Source organism: Dasypus novemcinctus, chromosome 31 (assembly GCF_030445035.2).
Source record: "Dasypus novemcinctus isolate mDasNov1 chromosome 31, mDasNov1.1.hap2, whole genome shotgun sequence".
Classification (NCBI taxonomy): Eukaryota; Metazoa; Chordata; class Mammalia; order Cingulata; family Dasypodidae; genus Dasypus; species Dasypus novemcinctus.
Genome location: NC_080703.1, coordinates 34,400,103 through 34,419,970, shown reverse-complemented (window position 1 = coordinate 34,419,970; position 19,868 = coordinate 34,400,103). Strand labels below are relative to the sequence as shown.

Genomic DNA, 19,868 nt, shown 5'->3' with positions numbered 1-19,868 from the left:
GAAACAGCTCCAAGTATATTGGGACCTTCTTCTCCCCTTTAATCCGTGGCTTACCACGTGTCAGCTTTGTGACCCGGATACCTATACTCGCCTTATAGATAGGGTCACTTCTGCTGTGGAGCAGGAAGGTAAAAGATTCCCTCCTGGCTTATTACCGGCGCTTTTTACCATCCGCTCCTGCCTTCAAGGCGCCCCTACCATCGACTCCTTCCGGCCGCGCCACCGCCGCCGCCGTGATTGTCAGGACGGCGACTTTAACTGGGATCCTGATCGGGATCCTGATGCCGGCTCCGACTCCGACTCTGAGTCGCTTGTCGAGCGCCTTAATAACGCGCTCGAAAATTGTCCCCCTAAACAGTGTAATCTAGCAGTGCCGAGCACCGGTGAAGATGGCGGACTTCCGCCTTCTTCCTCGCTCGAAAAGGGGAGGCACTCTCAAGATGGCGGACTTCCGCCTTCTTCCTCGCTCGTAAAGGGGAGGTCCCTTTGCCCCTCCCTCCCCCCGACGACTTCCTGCCTGGGTGGGCCGGAAGCTCCCTCCCCGTCATTTTACCCCTCCGCACAGGGCCGTCCGTGGCCATCTTGTAGCCCACGGCCATTTTGTGGCCCGCCGCCATTTTGTAGTACCACCGGGGACGGCCCGCAGCCATTTTGTAACGCCGCATGGGCAATGGCTCCTCTCGCGCCCTCCACGCCAGTGGCCCCCCCCGGCTCCACCTCCCCCGGGCAGCCCCCTCCATCCGATCTGTGGCAAGCTGCCGCACGCGTGGCCCCCTCTAGCCTATTTTTGGGCCCGTATTCCTCCCCTGCCAGGCTCGAGTTCTGTGAGTCCCATGCCCGGGCTGCTGCCCTGGACTTTGCCCGCCGTCTCCGCCTCTACCTGGCCTCCCACCCCCAATATGCGGGGCCAGGGGCTGAGGCTGCCTTCTCCCGCCGTTTTGCTGAGCTCTTCCTGCAGCACTTTGAAGCTGAGGTGGCCCGGGCCTCTGGCTCCCTCTCACCACCCGTCTTGGCTCCCCTGAGTCCTGGAGCGGAGATCCCACCACAAGACCTGTCCCTTGAGAGCTGCAGGGTGGGTGGGCCCCTGGCTGTGCTGGGCCCTTCTCGGTCATCTGAGGACCTGGCCAGCCCCCTCCCTTCCTCAGTCTCTTCCTCTTCTATGACCTCCTCGAAGCCGAAGCTAAAGAAACGCTTCTCCCTCCACTCAGTGGGTCGCTCCGTCCGCAGTTCAGTCCGTGGAATCCTGCAGTGGCAGGGGACCGTTGACCCACCCTCTCCAGCTGGGCCCCTGGAGACCTCCTCAGGCCCCCCAGCCTTAGGAGGAAACAGCAACTCCAGCTCCTCTGGTGGGGCTAGGACCATTGGTAGGGGACTGGTTGGTGATGAGACGTCCCCTGGGGAAAGATGGACTCACCGTTTTGAGAGGCTGAGACTGAGTCGGAGAGGGGGGGCCTTGAAAGATGGAACAGGGATGGTGCAGAGGGAAGAGCTGCTGAGTTTCATGGGGGCTGAAGAGGCAGCCCCTGACCCAGCTGGAGTGAGCCGGAGAGGAGGGGCAACCGGGCCTACCTCAGGGGGAGGAGGGCAACCTCAGTGGCAGAAGTGCCGCTTACTGCTTCGGAGAGAAGGAGGAGGAGGAGGAGGAAGTCGCCTGGAGTTCTTTGTACCACCCAAGGCTTCTCGGCCCCGACTCAGCATTCCCTGCTCCACTATAACAGATGTCCGAACGACCACAGCCCTGGAGATGCCTGACCGGGAGAACACATTCGTGGTTAAGGTGGAAGGCCCCTCAGAGTATATCCTGGAGACAGCTGATGCGCTACATGTGAAGGCCTGGGTGTCTGATATCCAGGAATGCCTGAGCCCAGGACCTTGCCCTGCCCCCAGCCCCCGCCCCATGACCCTCCCTCTGGCCCCTGGGACCTCATTCCTTGCAAGGGAGAACACAGACAGCCTGGAGCTGCCCTGCCTGAATCACTCAGAGAGTCTGCCCAGCCAGGATCTGCCGCTGGGACCCAGCGAGAGCAATGACCGCCTGTCACAGGGGCCATATGGAAGCCTCTCAGACCGTCCCTCCGCATCCATCTCCCCCAGTTCTGCCTCCATTGCTGCCTCCCATTTTGACTCAATGGAACTGCTTCCCCCAAAATTACCCCCTCGCATCCCCATTGAAGAGAGACCTCCAGCAGGGACAGTTCATCCCCTCTCAGCTCCCTACCCTCCCCTGGACACTCCAGAAACGGCCACAGGGTCATTTCTGTTCCAGGGAGAGTCAGAGGGAGGTGAGGGGGACCAGCCCCTCTCAGGATATCCTTGGTTCCATGGGAGGCTCTCTCGACTCAAGGCTGCCCAGTTGGTGCTGGCAGGAGGTACTGGCTCCCACGGCGTTTTCCTGGTACGTCAGAGTGAGACGAGGCAGGGCGAATATGTCCTCACTTTCAACTTCCAGGGCAAGGCCAAGCACCTGCGTTTGTCACTGAATGAGGAGGGCCAGTGCCGAGTCCAGCACCTGTGGTTCCAGTCCATTTTCGATATGCTCAAGCATTTCCGGGTGCACCCCATCCCTCTGGAGTCTGGAGGCTCCAGTGATGTTGTCCTTGTCAACTATGTCATGTCCTCCCAGCAACAGCAGGCAGATGTCCCGCAGGGAACGGCGCCAAATGCGAGTGATCCAGCACCAACTGAGCCAGCTCACCCTCCACCCCGAGAGGCAACCATCCAACCCTGAAGTCTGTTCGCTGCTCGCACTCTACCGTCAGTGCAGACGCCGCAACCCCCACCATGCTGGCGAGCCAATTAACATAGTCTCTCTCCTTCTCCTTATGCTCTCCCTCGCCACCTCTGGCCAAGCTAACCCCTCTCACCAGCCCTGCTAAACGGCCCGCAACCCGCTTTCCCCGGCCCGCGGCTTGTGGAGCTGCCTCCTGTCTCAACCTCACTCCTCTTCTCAGCCATCCAAAGCGTCCTTTCTCTCCCCTGCCCCCCTCCTTTTTTTGCTTGAACCCCCATTGCGTTGCAGATTGGGCTGCCCCATGTCGGCCCGCCCCGTTAACATCGGCCTCTCTTGCGCCTATGGAGACTTTGGCCTTCTTGTTATCCTCGCCTACGTCTCCACTACTCCCGATGCTGCCGCCACCACCGCCGCTGGTGCCCTGACGCGACTTGTCCTCACAGCTGCGATCCTCCAGACCGTCACACAGTCTGCCTCGGCCGCTCTTCGCCGCCAAGAAGAGATCAACTACCTGTAACGCGCTGTCATCCTGGACTTTTAACAGCAGATGGACCTTATAGCCACCGAGATCAACAAGAATTGGACATTGGCCACCCTTGCTTGCAACGGCAAGATACCGCCCCCTAAATTGTACATTTATATCCCCGTCATACTCACCTCCCTCTTCAGCCCCGCTTCCCTCATTGCTTACTGCCTCTTGGGCCTCGGCTACTTGTTGCTGCTGCTATCCTGGCCCTTATTTGAAAAGAAGGGGGAAATGCGGTCACCCCTCGGGCTGAAGTGTGGTTTGCTGGCCTGGCGGGGGAGCAGCCGCGGCAGGCCAAGCCACTGCCCCCTTAATAGGGTGGCTGGTCGGACTCACCGCCACCCCTGAAGGAAGCTCGGCATGGGCGCAGAGTGCCCTCGGGTCTCCCCTTCTCGGCAGCCATGCTTCCACAGCCGCCCCTCCTCCCGGATGGCGCCACACGGATGCCTGTGGGGCGGCACCCTTCTTCTTCTTTCTCCCTGCGCAGGCGCAGGGCGGAAAATTCCAGTCTGCCCTTTTCCCCTCCCCCGACAACAGCAACAGCCAGGCGTGGGCGGAAAAATCCAGTCTGCCCTTTTCCCCTCCCCCGACAGCAGCAACAGCCAGGCGTGGGCGGGAAACTCAAGTCTGCCCTCCACCCCAGCAACAGCAGCCACCAATCCCTAAACCCTGCCCCTTCCCCCAGCAACAGCGACAGCCAATCCCTAACCACCACCCCTCCCCCGTCCAGTACCGCCCACTGACCTTTCGCCAGCAACCAATCAGAACAGGGCGTGGCTTCGACCAATCAGCCTCCCCAGCCCCTATAAAACTGTTGCCTCTCCCTCAATAAAGGGGACTTTCGTGTTTACCTTGTCTCAGCGGTAGTTCTTCTGCCGTGCGCCCTCCAGTCCTGAGAGCCCCCGACAAGGGCCTGGCCTCCCTTGTCCCCAGTTCGTTGCCTGCTTCTCCGGGCGACCCCTTCGTCGCCGGCTTCGCCGGGCGACCCCGTCAGCCGAACCACACAACCCCTGTGAGACCGACCCCTCGTCTGCTGCCGGACCGACCCCTTGTCCCAAGCGGGACCGACCCCTCGTCCGCAGCCAGACCCCACCTCTACCGACCAAGCAAGCCGCCGCAAACATGTAGAGCTTACAACAGACTTATTGACATGGTTAAACAAATGGGTGGAAAACAGGAAAAATTGTTACACCACTTGTTTAACAGTGGTTTACAGTGGAGCAGGCAGAAGCAAAATCAAATGTACTCTGGGACCAAACAAATGTGTGAAGTAACAGAGTATGAGAGAGTGGGGATGAACTCGAAGGTAAAAGACTGTCTAAGGGCATTCAAATTAAAAAAAAAAAAAAAAAAAAGAGGAAGTGGATGTGGCTCAAGCAATTGGACTCCTGCCTACAACATGGGAGTTCTGTGGTTTGGTTCAAAGAAGACACATGCAGGAAGCTTATACAGCAAGATGATATAACAAGAAAAACATGATAAGAGACACAACAAAGCAGGGAGCAGAGGTTCCCAGTGCCTCCTAGAGAAGTGGGCAAGATAGAGTGCCGATGCAGTGGGGGCAGGCATGGTGAGCTGATGCACCAAGATGAGACAAAAAGAGACATAAGAATGTAGGACATTATATATCCTGCCATAACCTACCGAATGGACTGAGAGAGAGTGTGAGCAACAACGTAAACTATAACCCACGCATGCAGCAGTGCTCCAAACTGTATTCATCAAATGCAATGAAAGTACCACACTAATGAAAGAAGTTGTTGATGTGGGACAGGTGGGGGGGTGTGGGGACTGAGGTGTATGGGGACCTCCTATATTTTTTTATTTAACTTTTTGTGTGATCTATGTATCTTTTAAAAATAAATTAAAAACCTATTTAAATAAATAAATAACAAACCCCTAAAAAAGAAAGACAGAGAGGAAAAAACATAATGAGAGACACAACAAAGCAGGGGATGGAGGTGGCTCAAGCAATTAGGCACCTCCCTCCCACATCAGAGGTCCCAGGTTCAGTTCCTGGTGCCTCCTAAAGAAACAAGGGAGATGAACAGACACAGTAAGTGCAAACAATGAAGAGGTGGAGAGAGATAAATAAATAAAATAAGTCTTAAAAAAAGAAAAAAATCCACTGCCTGATACTTCTCTGCAGGCTGAGTTTGGCCAGAGAGCTGCCAGTTGAGACCCTGAGAGCAGAGCAACAGGAAAGTCAGATTGTTAGGTCAGGGGGAAAGAGTCCTGTAGGCTCTGTTGAAAGCCTAATTCCCCCATTCACCGGCTGAGTGATCCATGGAAAATTACATCTCTAAGTCTCGGTCTCCTGTCTGTCAATTGGAGCTAATACTGATTTCCAAAATCATACGGTCGTGGTGGGGATTAAATGAGATACTACTGTGTAGCAGTTTGAGATTATTTATGAATCCCAAAAAGAGAGATTATGTTTGTAAACTAATCTGTTCCTCGGGGTGTGATGCCCATTGACTGCATTGGATTCAGCTGACATGTCTGGATTAAATTACCTGTTAAGATTAGGGCTTTGATTCAACCCGGTCAGAAGGGCATGACTCAGGTTGAGTCCTGGCCCTCAGGGGGCTGATGTAAACGGACACTCACTCAAGAAGACACAAGGAAGAGGAAAGAGCTGGATCGTTTTGGTCCTGCCATGTGACAAAAAGGAGAAGGCTCAAAACGCTAAACCCCCAAGAAGAGAGATGAGTTTGCAGCTGCAAAGACCAGAGCAGCTGAGCAGCGGAGAAGGCCAGGCAGAGACCACCCGCCATCTTGCCTCAACACATGGCAACTGACTTTGGTGAGAAAGCAGCCTTGAGCTGGACTCCTTAGGGCCTTGTAACCGTAAGCTTCTACCCCCAATAAATACCCTTTATAAAAGCCAACAGAATTCTGGTACTTTGCATCAGCACCCCTTTGTCTGACAAATGCAATCTGTAAAATATTTAGGCTGATGATGTCAGCAACAACAACAAAAAAATTGGTTTGTGATATGAAAAAGGGAAATCGTTTTTTTAACACCCTAATCAAATTCTTCCAGCAGGCTGAAAATTATTATTTTTTCCATCATGATAAACTCCTCCTCTGATGGATGCCTTTGACTTCAACTTTGAGGGGGAGTTGGAAGTACAGAGTATATATGAACCAGGGGCGAACAGGCAAAATCTTCTTCCTTGTTCTCAGAAGGGAAGGAAAATTCGAGGCCTCTTTTGACTGCTTAACCAGTTTCAATCCAAGCCCTAGAGGTTCACAGAGAGCAGGTCATGGGGCTAATAAGCCGAACTCAGACCTGGCTGTTGCTTTATTGAATCCTTGGGATGCTGAAGATTCATAAACCAAGGACAGTTCAGTAAGATGTGAAGGCTTTGTTCGAATATTCACAAAAGAAAAGCTCAGCTAAAATGCACATTAGTAACAGCTCTTTTGTCAGAAATAGACCTTTTAGCCGTTTTTCAGGCCACCAATTTATGTGGTATCATCAGTCCTGAAAATGATTGTGTTTTTATTCTTTTTATACTTCTGAGTGATTTCTGGAGGATGATAAGTATCGCCTATCTCTAGTTGTACAGGAAGTGGAGAGTGGAGTGATAGGAGATTAAGAGATACTTCCGGATATCCCCAAACAATTGTGACCTTAAGCAGAACTCCCTCAGCAGGGTCAGTTCCTGGGCTTTTCTGGTTCCACATTCTCCAAGTTTTCCTCCTGAGTCTTGGACCATTTCCCGGCAGCCTTCTCTGCAGGTTCCTCATCCTCTATCCAGTCACCAACTGTTGATGTTCTTCAGACCTTTTCTTCTATGCATGGCACACTTCTTTCCTTCCTTCCTTCCTTCCTTCCTTCCTTCCTCCCTCCCTCTCCCCCCCTTCCTTTATCCCTTTCTCTCCCTCTCTTCCTCTCTCTCTCTCTTCCCCCCCCCCCCTTCTTTATCCCTTTCTCTCTCTCTCTCTCTCTTTCTTTCTTGGCGATACCAGAGATTGAATCTAGAACCTTGCACATGTGAAGCAGACACTCAACCCCTGAGCTACACCCGCTCCCCACAGGTGATTTCACTTACTATTACGGCTTCAAACCTGCTGATAAATCATTCCTGCCCCTTCTTCTCTTCTAAGCTTTCCAGACTTGCTTACCCAACTTCCTGCTTCACATTTCCATTTGGATGTCTTAAAGTTCTTACCATGGTAATGATGTATAGCAAACAACCACAAAAATTCAGTGGCACACCATACTAAACATTTACTGCGCAAGTATCTGGGGTGCTCGGTTGGGCAGTCTTGCCGACCTTGACTGAGCTTGTTCACAGGTCTGGGGTCTGCTGGCCGTTGGCTTCTCCAGGGTGACCTTGCCGAGGGCGACTGGGGCAGCCCTGCTCTGAGTCTCGGGTTCCTCATTCTTCGGTCTAGCCTGGACACGTTCTTCTGGCGATGTCAGAAGCCCAAGAACACAAGTGGAAGCGTCCGCCATCTCTTAAGACCTAGGCTTAGAAAGCATCCAGCATCCTTGTCACCACATTCTACTGCCCAAAGCAAGTCACAAAGCCAGCCCAGATTCGAGGAGTAGAGTAGACTTGCTTTCTTTGGTGAGAGGAACTGGCAAAGGTCATGGACACAGGTAGGAAAGAAGAACCAAGGCCGTTAACGCTGTCAGGCTACCCTAGATGTTTTGTGGGCACCACAGACTCAACGTTTACACTATTGAATTCACGGCCCCCCATCGCCTGAGCGGTTCTAGAGCAGTCTTAGCACAGCACGCTCACCTCCACTCCTGCAGCCAGCCAGAAGCCAATGTGGTCTTCACCCCCCACTGGATCTGCCCCACCTCCTGCTGGGCATCCCTTCCTCCTCGCCTTCCCACGTGTGCCCTGGCAGCCTGGGCCTCTCTCAGCCCCTGGCGCCTCAGGGCCTTTGCTCATTCCACTCTCGTTGCTGTAATGCTTCAGCCCGCTCTGTCCACCCAATGTCTCAGCTTAAGAATCATGCCAAGAAAAGCCCAGCTGAGCTAGGACCCCCCAGCATGACCCGGATTCCTGTATTTTTCTTTCCTGGCCTTTGAAAATATGAATCTTTGTAATTAATTGCTTTGTTTTCCCTGTTGGATTGGAAGCTCTTCATGGTATCTCTAGGGTCCCAGGCACATAGTAAGTGCTCATGAAAGCCTTGTGTGTTCTCTAACAGATGTATAAAACTGGAAGTCTTCTGCCTAGGAGGAATCAGAGGCCCAGAGAGGTTCAGGCATCTCACTAGGGTCAAACAGGAGATTTAGACCAAGGTCTTCTGATACCAAACCAGATAATCTCCCTGCACCTGTGGCTTCCAGGTTCCCTCCCAAGTTCCAGAGCAAAACCCCAAGAGTACCATTCTGAGCCGACTCACTTATTCTGCCTCATTAAGAAGGTCAGAAAGCCTCTCTGACTTTTGGTCTCCAAATTTTTAAAAGAAAATTCTTGAGAGGAGCTCCCATCCCACTCAAGTTAGCAGAACAAGTTGTTTCTAGGCTCTGTTCCCACGCAGAAGCTTTGAACAACCAACAAGAACTGGCAGGAACATCTTTCTCAAGGTTCCAGAAAACATTGAAAAGATTGCAGTAACAGGGAGAGTACAGAATCAAGAAAAGACACCTTCAAAGCAGCAGCGCCCATGGCGCCCCACTGGCCCTCCTCTGTCCCCTCTCTGGCTTAGCGTGGAGTCAGCCCAAGCTGCCACGGTAGGTCCCTGGTTTCAGTTGCCAAGGGGGCAGAGTAACCGTTGGGCACATAAAAGGAGCATGTGTGTCTGGTGTTAATCTGAGGGTCTCACCATCCTAGAGCTTGCCCTGGGTGTAGAAGGCAGTCACTGAATCTCCTGTAGGACAGGGTGGGAGGGCAGTCAAGTGGCTTTCTAGGGCAAGGGATGGCCAACTAGACCACATACAGTGCGGGGCTGGGGCTGGGAGAAAACTGTTTCCTAGGGAAGAGGGGATATTCCTAGGGCCTAACGTGCATGCCAAAGGCAAGATGCTTGCGCAGGAAGGATCCTGGGAGGTGCCTGGAGCTAGTCTCTCAACTGATTCTATGGATAAGCTCTGAGGAGAACACAGGTCAGTCTGCAAAAACTGGGAAAAGTGTTTTCTTTTCTTTCTTTTTTGTTTTTTTTTTTCTTCTTAGCTCCTGGCAATCAAGGAAAGCTCTGTCTTAATACTAGCTGGACACAAACATAAGGAATCGAGATGCCTCAAGTCTACATTCCAACAATAACATTAAAATATCAAAATGTCCAATAATAAAATGTCAAAAGGTCACAAAACATACTAAGAAATATGAAGTGAGAGACCAGGCAAAGGAGATAATTAAAGAATCAGAAACCATCTATGAAGAGGATCAGACCCAGGGCATACTTTTTAAAAATGATTGGAAATACACTCAAAGAGCTAAAGGAAAACATGCACAAGGACCTAAAGGAAATCAGGAAAATGATAGATGAACAGAGAGAGTACCACGAGGAAGATGGAAATTATGAAAAGGAGTCAAACAGAACTGAAAACCACAGTAACAGTGTGATGGTTAGGCTATTGTGTCAACTCAGCCAGGTAATTATGCCTAGTTGTTTGATCAAGCAAGCACTGGACTAACTGTAATACAAGGACGTTTATGGACTTTAGTCACCACTGACTTTACTGCAGTGGTAAAACATAAAGATCTGATTAAATTTCATCAATCAGGGAGATTGCCATCAGCAATGAGTGATGCTTAACCCAATCAGTTGAATCCCTTAAAAGGGGAAAGTGATTCCAGCGTTGAGAAAGAATTTATTTCCCAGCTTGTCTTTGGACAGCCAACAAAAAACATCTCCCAGAACTCATCAAGAACCTTCATTGGACTTTCATTGCAGGCCCTGGTTGTCGCCTGCCTGTGGACCTGGACTGTGCATCCCCACAGCTGCATGAGAGATTCTTACAGAACTGCATAATATTGACAGATATCTCCTGTTGATTCTGTTTCTCTAGAGAACCCTGACTAATACAAACAGAAATTTAAAATTCCTTAGAAGGAATTGGAGATTGGAGCTGGCAGAAGAAAAAAACCAGAGAACTCGAATATAAGACAATTGAAAACCGATCCAGTATGAGGAGCAAACAGTAAAAAGAATGAAGGAAAGTGGACAGAGCCTAGGGAACCTGGAGACACCGTCAAGAGTACCAAAATATGCTTTGTGGGACTCCCAGGAAAAGAGAGAAAGGGGCAGAGAGAATATTTAATGAAATAGTGGTTGAAAACTTCCCAAATTTAATGAAAGACATGAACATACATGTTCAAGATGCTCAACAAACTCCAAACAGGGTAAACTCAAATAGACTCACACCATGGCATATCATAACCAAAGTGGCAAGTGCCAAAGAGAGTTCTGAATGCCACAAGAGAGAGAAGCAATGTGTCACTTACAAGGGAGCCTCCATAAGATTAAGTGACATTTTCTCAATAGACCCCATGGAGGCAAGACAGCAGTGGGAAGACATTTTCAAAATATAGAAAGCAAAAATAAATTGCCATCCACAAAAACAAATGAAGATTTCTGGTGTGGGTAATGACATGGGTAAATGTGCAGTACTGTTGTATTTTGCATTTGTAACTCTACTTTTTCCTTTCCACAGGATTTAAAGGCAAATGCATTCAATGTAATGATAAATCAGTAGTTTTGGACTGAATCTATAAACCAATTTATGGCAAGAACTACATAAAGGTGGGGATGGAGGGGTATGAGAACACAGTTCATGTACACTATCAAAATTAGGTTGGTATCGAGCAAATGAGATTGTTATAGATTCAGGATGTTAAATTTAAGTCCCTTGGTAACTACAAAGAAAATATTAGAGAATATGCAAGCTCATGGAAATAGAAATTAGAATACTGGTTGCGAGGGTGGGCATCATGTATCTCAATGCATGTATAACAAAGATTTGGGCAGTAGGGGATGGTTGTGGTTGATAGTAGAAATACAGGAATGCTCTTCTACTATAGGGTGTTAAGAACGTGGTGACACATGGGAAATATATAACTAGTGTAATTTATGGACCATAGTTAGCAACAATATTGTAATGTTTCTGTAGCAAAAACAAAGTTGGCACTATTTTAATGCTAAAGGTCAAAAAAAAAAAAAAAAAAGAATATGGAGTTTGGCCCCACCACAAACACTACACATTGCTCTCTTGCTACACACGCCATTGGCCAGGTGGTGGTTGCAGCGACTGTTGCTCCTGCATTCACCAAGGAAACCAGGGGAAGGCAAGGTCAGGCAGGTGGGGTGGGGAGGCGTTCACCTTGCTGAGCCCTGGCCCCCCCCACCGTCCTCTCTTGCTGGGGCTCAGATTGAAGTTGGGGAGGCGCTTATTCTCATCAGCTGTCTTGGCGAGAGTCTCCCCAAGCTGGAAGAGGCTTCGATTGGCTTTCAGTTACAGCTGGTCCTTGCTGGGGGAGAAAGTTGACTGCTGTAGAGAAAAGCCCCCAAAAGCAAAAAGACCAAGGCATGCACGCATGCGGGACGTACCACACCTTGCTCCATGCACCCAGAGAGGCTCTTCCGAGCAACTTGGCTGCCCGCAATGGGCTCAGGCCCCTGGGACAGGCCTGTCCCTCCTCCTGGGTGCTCGGCCCTGGTGGGCTGCCCAGCGGGAACCTGTCGCTCGGTGAAGATGCAGGAGGAACAGGGACCGCTGGGGCTGAGGGCCGCCTCGGTCACCCCGCTAGGCAGGGGCGGCAGTGAGCGCCTCCCAGCATCTCTCAGACCCCTAACAGGGATGGAAGAAGGAGCAAACAGCTTCCTGACTGGCCCGGTCCTGGGAAGCCGAGGTCTTGAAGCAGGCTAGGAAGACAGGGAATGAAGAGACGGATCTGGAATCTGGTGGACATCAGCAACCCCCAAGACGGCTGCTGGGAGACCCCCGCCCCAGGATTCTGCCACCCACAACAAAGACTTCTTCCTGGGAGCAAGGAAAAGCCCCGGGGGTTCCTAGGGACTTTATCATTGGGTCCTCACTAGGGGATTGATGGGTGGGGTGATCAATCCAAACAGCCAACACCTGGGACCCCCTCCCCTGCCATTAGCAAAGGGGCGGAATAATTAACAGTTTAAAAGCAAACCATGAGGCTTGAGCCCTTTCTCGCCCTGCTCTCCTGCCTCTGGACCTGCTCCCTGCCCTCTGTGCGCCGCTTTTGCCATTTTTTCCTCAGCCACGTGGCCACGCAAGTACACCTGGGAATTTATAACCTATAATGGAGAATTGTAGCTTGTAAATCAGCCCTCTTAATCCCTTTTCACCCCCTTCCTCTCTCCCTGGGACCCCTGCTCTGTTATTTTCTCCCATTTCTCTTCCCTCCATAACTGAATAAATTATTGACCTAACTCACCAGACATGCTCTTGAAATTCATTTCTGCAGCCTAGCCAAGAACCTAGACAAAATCTGGTCACAGCCTTGCCACGGCCTTGCAGCCACTTAGCTGCCGTTCCGGGGTGTGGACCTACACCGTTCCAGGGTCGAGAACCTGCTGTCAATCTCTCTGCCTTAGGAAAGGTGAGCCTCGGATAGGTCGAAAAGCAAGACTGCCCGATAAAATAAAATGCAAGCCACAGGGGAGTCCCGCCTGTAATTTTCAGTTTTCTGGTCGCCACATCTTAAAAAAAAAAAAAAAAGGTACAAGAATCCAATGAAATCAATTTGGGTAATTATTTAACCCAATAGAGCCAAAATGTTATTGCTTCAACAAGTAATCAATATAAAAAATGAATGCTGGGAAGCGGCTGTGGCTCCATCAGTTGGGCTCCCGTCTACCACATGGGAGGCCCTGGGTTCACGTCCCGGGGCCTCCTTGTGAAGGCAGGCTCGCCTGCAAATGCCACAGAGAGCCACCCAGCCCGCAAGCGCCAAGGAGTGCCACCTGGCCTGCCAGCACTGCGGAGAGCCGACTCAGCAAAGTGACACAACCAAAAAGGAAGACAAGCAAAAACACAGAAGAGTATGCAACGAATAGACACAGAGAGCAGACAACAAGCAAGCTGCAAGAGGGGAGGGGAAATAATATATATATATATATCTGGTGCGTATGCCATACATCTCAGTTAGGCTAGCCATGTGTCTAGTGCACATTTGTACTTGGGGCCAGGGGCCACCTTATTGGACAGCAAGGGGCCTCTCCCATTTCCTGTTTACAATAAAGCCCCCACTCTCCCAACCAGGGGCAGCCCAGCTACACCACTTGCATATGTCAAGCAGTGATTGGAATGCCGGGGCTTGCCTCTCAGCTCAGCCTTGGGGGGCTGGGAGGGACTGGTTACTACCACCCTCCATGGACTAGATACCCAGGAATTGAAGAAGAATCCAGATTTCACGGAGCCTGGTGTGACCCTGCCATGTGGCTGCTTCTGCGAGCCCACCCCCAGCCTCTCACTTCCATCTGGGGTAAGTCCAGCCTGGAGATGGCACCTTCCAGAAGGTCCAGGAACGGGTGTCGTCCTGCCCGGCTTTTTTTTTTTTTTTTTAAGATTTATTTCTTTCTCTCTCCTTCCCCCCACCTCCTGGTTGTCTGCTCTCTGTGTCCATTTGCTGTGTGTTCTTCTGTGTCCACTTGCATTATCCGGCAGCACTGGGAAACTGCATCTCTTTTTTTTGTTGCGTCATTTTGCTGTGTCCCCTCTCTGTGTGTGCAGCGCCACTCCTGGGTGGGCTGCACTTTTTTTTTTTTCACACGGGGTGGCTCTCCTTGCGGGGCGCGCTCCTTGTGCATGGGGCATCCCTATGTGGGGGACACCCCTGCGTGGCAGGGCACTCCTTGCGCGCATCAGCACTGCGCATGGGCCAGCTCCACATGGGTCAGGAGGCCCTGGGGATCGAACCCTGGACCCTCCATATGGTAGACGGACGCTCTATCAGTTGAGCCACATCTGCTTCCCCCTACCGGGGGACCTGCTTGAGTTGGGGGAGTTAGCTCTGCCTACGGAGGGGCTTCCTGTCGAGTTTTCTCGCCCAGCCTCTCTCCTTCTTGGCTCCCGCACAGTCAAGGCATTTGGCAGAGGGAAGCTGAGATTTCCTGGAATTGCTTTTGCAGGGAACTTGGAATAAAGCTAACCAGCTCCTTCCCGTGGCTTCGTGCTCAAGGCTTAGCACTCTGGGTTTTGGGGGTTTCTGTGTGTTGTCAGCTTCTCACCTGAGACCAGTCTCTTCCCCCCAACGCACACCCAGAAAATTCCGCAGGTTCTCCTCGCAGGCCCCTCTGCCCAGGGGATGGCCAGAGACTCTGACAGGTCCGTGCAGATTTTTAAATGCTTGCAAGAGAAGGAAGGGCTCCCATCCTGGGGGGACTACACGGTTGAAAATGAAATATAACAATGAAGGTAATTAGCCTTGCCTGGCTCACAAAACCCCCTCGAGGGGCTCCTCCTCAGATTTAAATCAGGGCTTGTGGGGAAGAGGGAAGGTCTCCCCTGAGAGGCCTCCCGCCTCCTGAGCTGCTCTGACCGCTGCCTGCCAGCCTTCGTTTTTGGCGCTGGGAGGAGGAGCAGCTGAGGCAGGAACCCCCCTGCATCTGCCAGCTGCATGCTAATGCCACCCCGCCTCCCCAGCTCACCTCCGCCCGCCTTCCCGGAGGTCCTTGGCTGCTTCCAGAACTTCTTTTTTCTCTCTCTCTAATTTTTTTAAACTGTTACACTAAAAAAATTATGAGGTCCCCATATACCCCCAAACCCCCCTTACCCCACTCCTCCCACATCAACCACCTCTTTCATCATCGTGGCACATGCATTGCATTTGGTGACTACATTTTGGAGCACTGCTGCACCGCATGGATAGTGGTTTACATTGTAGTTGACACTCTCCCCCAGTCCACCCAGTGGGCTGTGGTAGGACATATGATGTCCAGCATGTGTCCCTGCAGCACCACCCAGGACAACTCCAAGTCCTGAAAATGCCCCCACATCACATCTCATCTTCCCTCTCCCTGCCCTCAGCAGCTACCGTGGCCACTTTCTCCACATCAATGCTACAATTTCTCCCCTTACTGATCACAATAGTTCCATAGTAGAATATCAGTAAGTCCACTCTAATCCATACTCTATTCCTCCATCCTGTGGACCCTGGGATGGTGATGTCCACTCCCCCTCTATCATAAGAGGGGGCTTAGATTCCACATAGATGATGGATGCAATCCTCCTGCTTGCAGTTGTCGGCACTCTCAGCTCCCTGGTGTGGTGGTTGACCTTCTTCACCTCCCTGTTAGCAGGCTGGGGTAAGTCCAATAAACCAGAGGGTAGGAGTTGCAACTCTGCGGAGGCTCATTTTGGCGATTTCTTCTAGACCTTCTTAACACTTTCGTCCCACAATGAGACCAGGCCTGGGCCGGCCTCTCCTCCCACCTCGCTTACCAAGGGGTCTCCCTGCCACTTTGTGCACGTGGGCCACGAGCTAGATGCTTCCTAAATTCCCTGCCCTCTCACAGCAGCCCTGCCCGGTCCGGGTCACAGGCCCATTTTACAGATGAGGAAACTGGGAGCACAAAGGCTAAGGGATTCCAACCCAGATGGGCCTCGCTGCAGAGCCCTCTGCCCAGCACAGCGATCCTTGTCCCTGCCGGGCCGACTGGCAAAGCCGCAGCTGTGACTACCACTGACGAGAGTCCTCCTAGCCCGAGCAGCTGCTGCCTTGGGGTAGGTTGGGTTTTCCGGCACAGGTAAAGGTGTGGCTGGACCACAGCAGGCGCTGGGCTTGGCTGCAGGGGGTTGGTGGAGAGGGGCTGCCCTGTGGCCACTGTCCCCTCTGTCACACAAACCCTGGCTGAAACCCGAGGGGTCCCCGGAGGGCTTTTATCAGCATTGCAATTAAGCAGACATGCGCCCCTGTTGTGACCAGGACAAACACCCCTGGACACCCGGACTGCGAGGTGGGGTCTAGCAAGCTGGGTGGGCTCACGACTGCTCCAAAGCCTAGACTACGGTGGAAGGGAGCACATGAGGCTTTGGAAGTGAGGTAGTGGAAAAGGATATCCAAGGCTGTAGACCTCTCAAGGCTGGACCAGGACTGGACCCACGTCCAAGTTCCCACGCGGGGCTCGCACACTCAGCTCCTGGCCCTGGGGTCTCTCCATGGAACTGTGCACAACATGGAAGCTGGCTTTCTCCAGAACTGGGGTTGAAGGGGAGGGGGGACGGGAGGGGGGTAAGGGGGAATGGGGAGGGAGAGGGGAGGGGAGGGGCAAGGGGGGAGGTGACGCCCAACCAAAAGGAGCCAGCAAGACGGAAGTCAATCTCTTGGTCACTCATCTCGGAAATTGCACCTGCGGTAGTTTAATATTATCGATGAATTCCCGAAAGAGACGTTGATTAGGTCTGCAAACGGGTCTGTTGCTCCAAGCATGATACCCCTTTGATTGTGTTACATGCAGAGGTTTGACTCGCGCTTTATTAAATCGAGATTAGGGCTTTGATCTGACCACATCATTAGGGCCACTCAGGTGAGTCCCCGCCCCCTTGGTGGCCTATATACACGGATGCTCAGTCAAGGACATGGAATACCCAGAGAAGAAGAACACAGAGGGAGAGAGACAGCTCATTAGGCACGCAAAGGCCCCAGCAAGAGAGAAGAACCTGATGGTCTACAGCTGAAGGGAACAGAGCAGCTGAGAAGCCCTGAGAGACGAGCCCTAAGCCAGCCTACAGTTGGTCAGAAGAAGCTGGGACCATGGAGCCTTAGAGGAAGAGGAAGGCTGAACCCTCACAGACATTGCCCGCCATATTGCTTCAACGTGTGGCAACAGACTTTGGGTGAGGCAGTACCTCTTATGGTACCCTGAGTTGGGCTCTTTAGGGCCTTGTGACTGTAAGCTTCTACCCCAAATATTTACCTTTTATAACTGAGGGCTAAGGAGACACCCAGACTCTACAGTCATGACAGATGGCTCTGGAGTTCAGGGCCTCGCCAGTGGGCCCCACTTTGGAATTTGTGCTCCTGAGTGTGATGGAGTTGGACTCAGATGTGACCTCTCCATGCATGTCTCTTCTGTCACTTTTACTGAACCTGTGGTTGGCACTAGCATTGGTGTACGCTCAGGAGACTTGAATCTCTGGACTGTCCAGGTGCCCACTGGGTCCTGAGCCTCAGCAGAGTTGCAACACCTACTCTCCGGTTCGTTGGACTTACTCAGGTCAGCTAACAGGGAGGTGATGATGATCATCCACCACCAAGGAACCAAGAGAATCTACAGCTATGGGCAGGAAAGTCCCATCTATGAGCCACGTGGAATCAAAGCCCCCTCTCAATTTAGAGGTGGAGTGGACATCGCCATCACAGAGTCCTCAGGATGGAGGAATAAAATATAGATGAGAGTGGACTTACTGGTATTCTACTATAGAATTATTGTGACTCTCGCAATAGAAGAAATTATATCATTGATGTGGAGGCAGTGGCCGCAGGAGTTGCTGAAGGGAGGAAGAGGTAAAAAGAGGTGTGATACAGGGGAATTTTGGGTACTTGGAGTTCTCCTGAATGACATTGCAGGGACAGATGCAGGACATTATATAGCCTGCCATAACCCACTGAATGGAATGCAGGAGAGTGTAAACTACAACGTAAACTATAATCCATGCTGTGTAGCAATGCTCCAAAATGTACTCATCAATTGCAATGAAAGTGCCACACTAATGAAAGAAGTTGTCGATGTGGAGGAGTGGGGGGGCATGGGGAATGGGGTATATGGGAACCTCTTATATTTTTTAATGTAACATTTTGAGTGATCTATGTATCTTTTAAAAAAAAAAAAGATAATTAAAAATAAATAAATAAAAGCCAACAGAGTTCTGGTACTTTGCATCAGCACCCCTTTGGCTGACTGAGAACACCCCAGTTTTTTTCCCCCCATTTTTTATTTGTTTGAAACCAGTCACTGGGTCCAGCACACATGCCAGGGGAGGGGATTATACCGGAGACCGAATACCAGGAGGTGGGATCACAGAGGGCCATATTTTTCCTTTGCTTTTTTTTTTCTCTAATGAGGTGCAATTCACAGAACATCAAACTAACTGTTTTAAAGTGTTCATTGTCATTTAGTACATTCACAGTGTTGTCCAACCACTACCTCGACCCCCAGTCATTTTCACGGCTCCCGGAGGGGACCCCCCACCCATTAGGCAGTCTCTGCCTGTTCTTCCTCTAGCTCTTGGCAAACACCCATCCGCTTGCTGTCTCCATGGGTTTACCTAATTGGGGCCACTCTAGAGGGTGCTGGGCCACAGCCACCTGTACCGATCCTTTCAACTAAACGGTTAGGCCTTAAGGTTGAGTACGGCAGACGGGGTTATCCGTGGCAAACAGGTGGTAGAACACATTTCAGGGCAAGTATTTGGGCTACTTTGCCCTCGAGAATTTCAGCTCCGGGAATGATTTGCCATTAGACTCTGAATAACTTTTCCAGTCTTCCTTTGTATTTGGCTATGAGATCCTGGGTTTGCATAATCCCTCCTTCCCTTCATTTTAAGGCCAAGGACAATGAATAGCACTGGTAGAATTTCCAGGCTCTGGATCACTTCTCCACCCTGGCTGCACCTGAGAATCACCTGGGGTAGTTTAAAATATCCCCATGCTCAGGTCACAGCCCAAACCAGCCTCGTAAGAATTTCCAGAAATGGGACCCAGGTATTGAGAGATTTTTTTAAGCTCCCCAGGAGATTCTAAAGTGCAGTTGATGTTATAGCAATTACCAGGGCGTCTTGCTGAAAATGCAGGTGCAACAAGCTGTCAGGTCGTGCTGCTGGTCCAGGGAGCTCTCTTGGACAATTGCTGTTTTTGAGCAGTGGTTCTCCGTATTAGCTGCACACGGCAACCACAGTGGAAGTTTGGAAACTACCGATGCCTGTAGTCCAGTCCTGGAAATTTTCATTCCTTTGGTCTGGGGTGAGGCCTCAGCATCAGGAGTTGCCTGGGTAATTGTAACACGCCAGGGCCCTAGACTCTCGCCCAGCATCTCCCCTCAGCTCACCTCTACCTCCAGCTCTCCTGTCTCCACCCCAAACCCAGATTGTTCCTAGATGAAGGTAGCTGTCAGCAGCAGAGCAGGTGTCCAGGCTCCTAGACATCTCTTTCCAGATGCAGAAAATCCCACTATCAGGAGTCAAATTGTTGTAGCAGAGAGAAGTCGGGTGTTTGCAGTGCTGAAGGCCAGGATGCGAGAATCTGAGAAGGAAGATTTATTAACAGCCGGCTGGGCTTGGTGGACTCCTGTCCTTATAAAACCGAGCCCCAAATAGGATTTTTGGGTCCCTTTTATACAGAGGATGTAGGAGTGGGGAGTCAAATGGTGCTTTTATGCAAAAGGACTTTTTGTTAGTTTCTTAGAGCTTTAAGTGTTTTATCAGAGTACCAGATAGGTCTTGAATTAACATATATCCCCCACATTCCAGGTAAGCTTGAATTAACACATAAACCCCACATTCCAGGTAAGCTTGAGTTAATGTATTTAGTCCATGTCCTCCCTGAATATCCAAAGCCTTTAGAGCCTATATCACTTAATTGGCTTTCCAGGAACTAGGCAAACTTGGATATAGAATAAGTTTGAATTTATGCACAGGCCATATTAATCTCTGTGTGTTCACTC

General features: G+C 51.2%; 1 pseudogene; it reads left to right on the top strand.

Annotated features, from left to right (window-relative positions):
- Positions 1-670: 670 nt before the first annotated feature.
- On the top strand, positions 671-2,728 carry LOC101414357 (SH2B adapter protein 1 pseudogene; annotated as a pseudogene).
- The last annotated feature ends 17,140 nt before the right edge of the window (positions 2,729-19,868 follow it).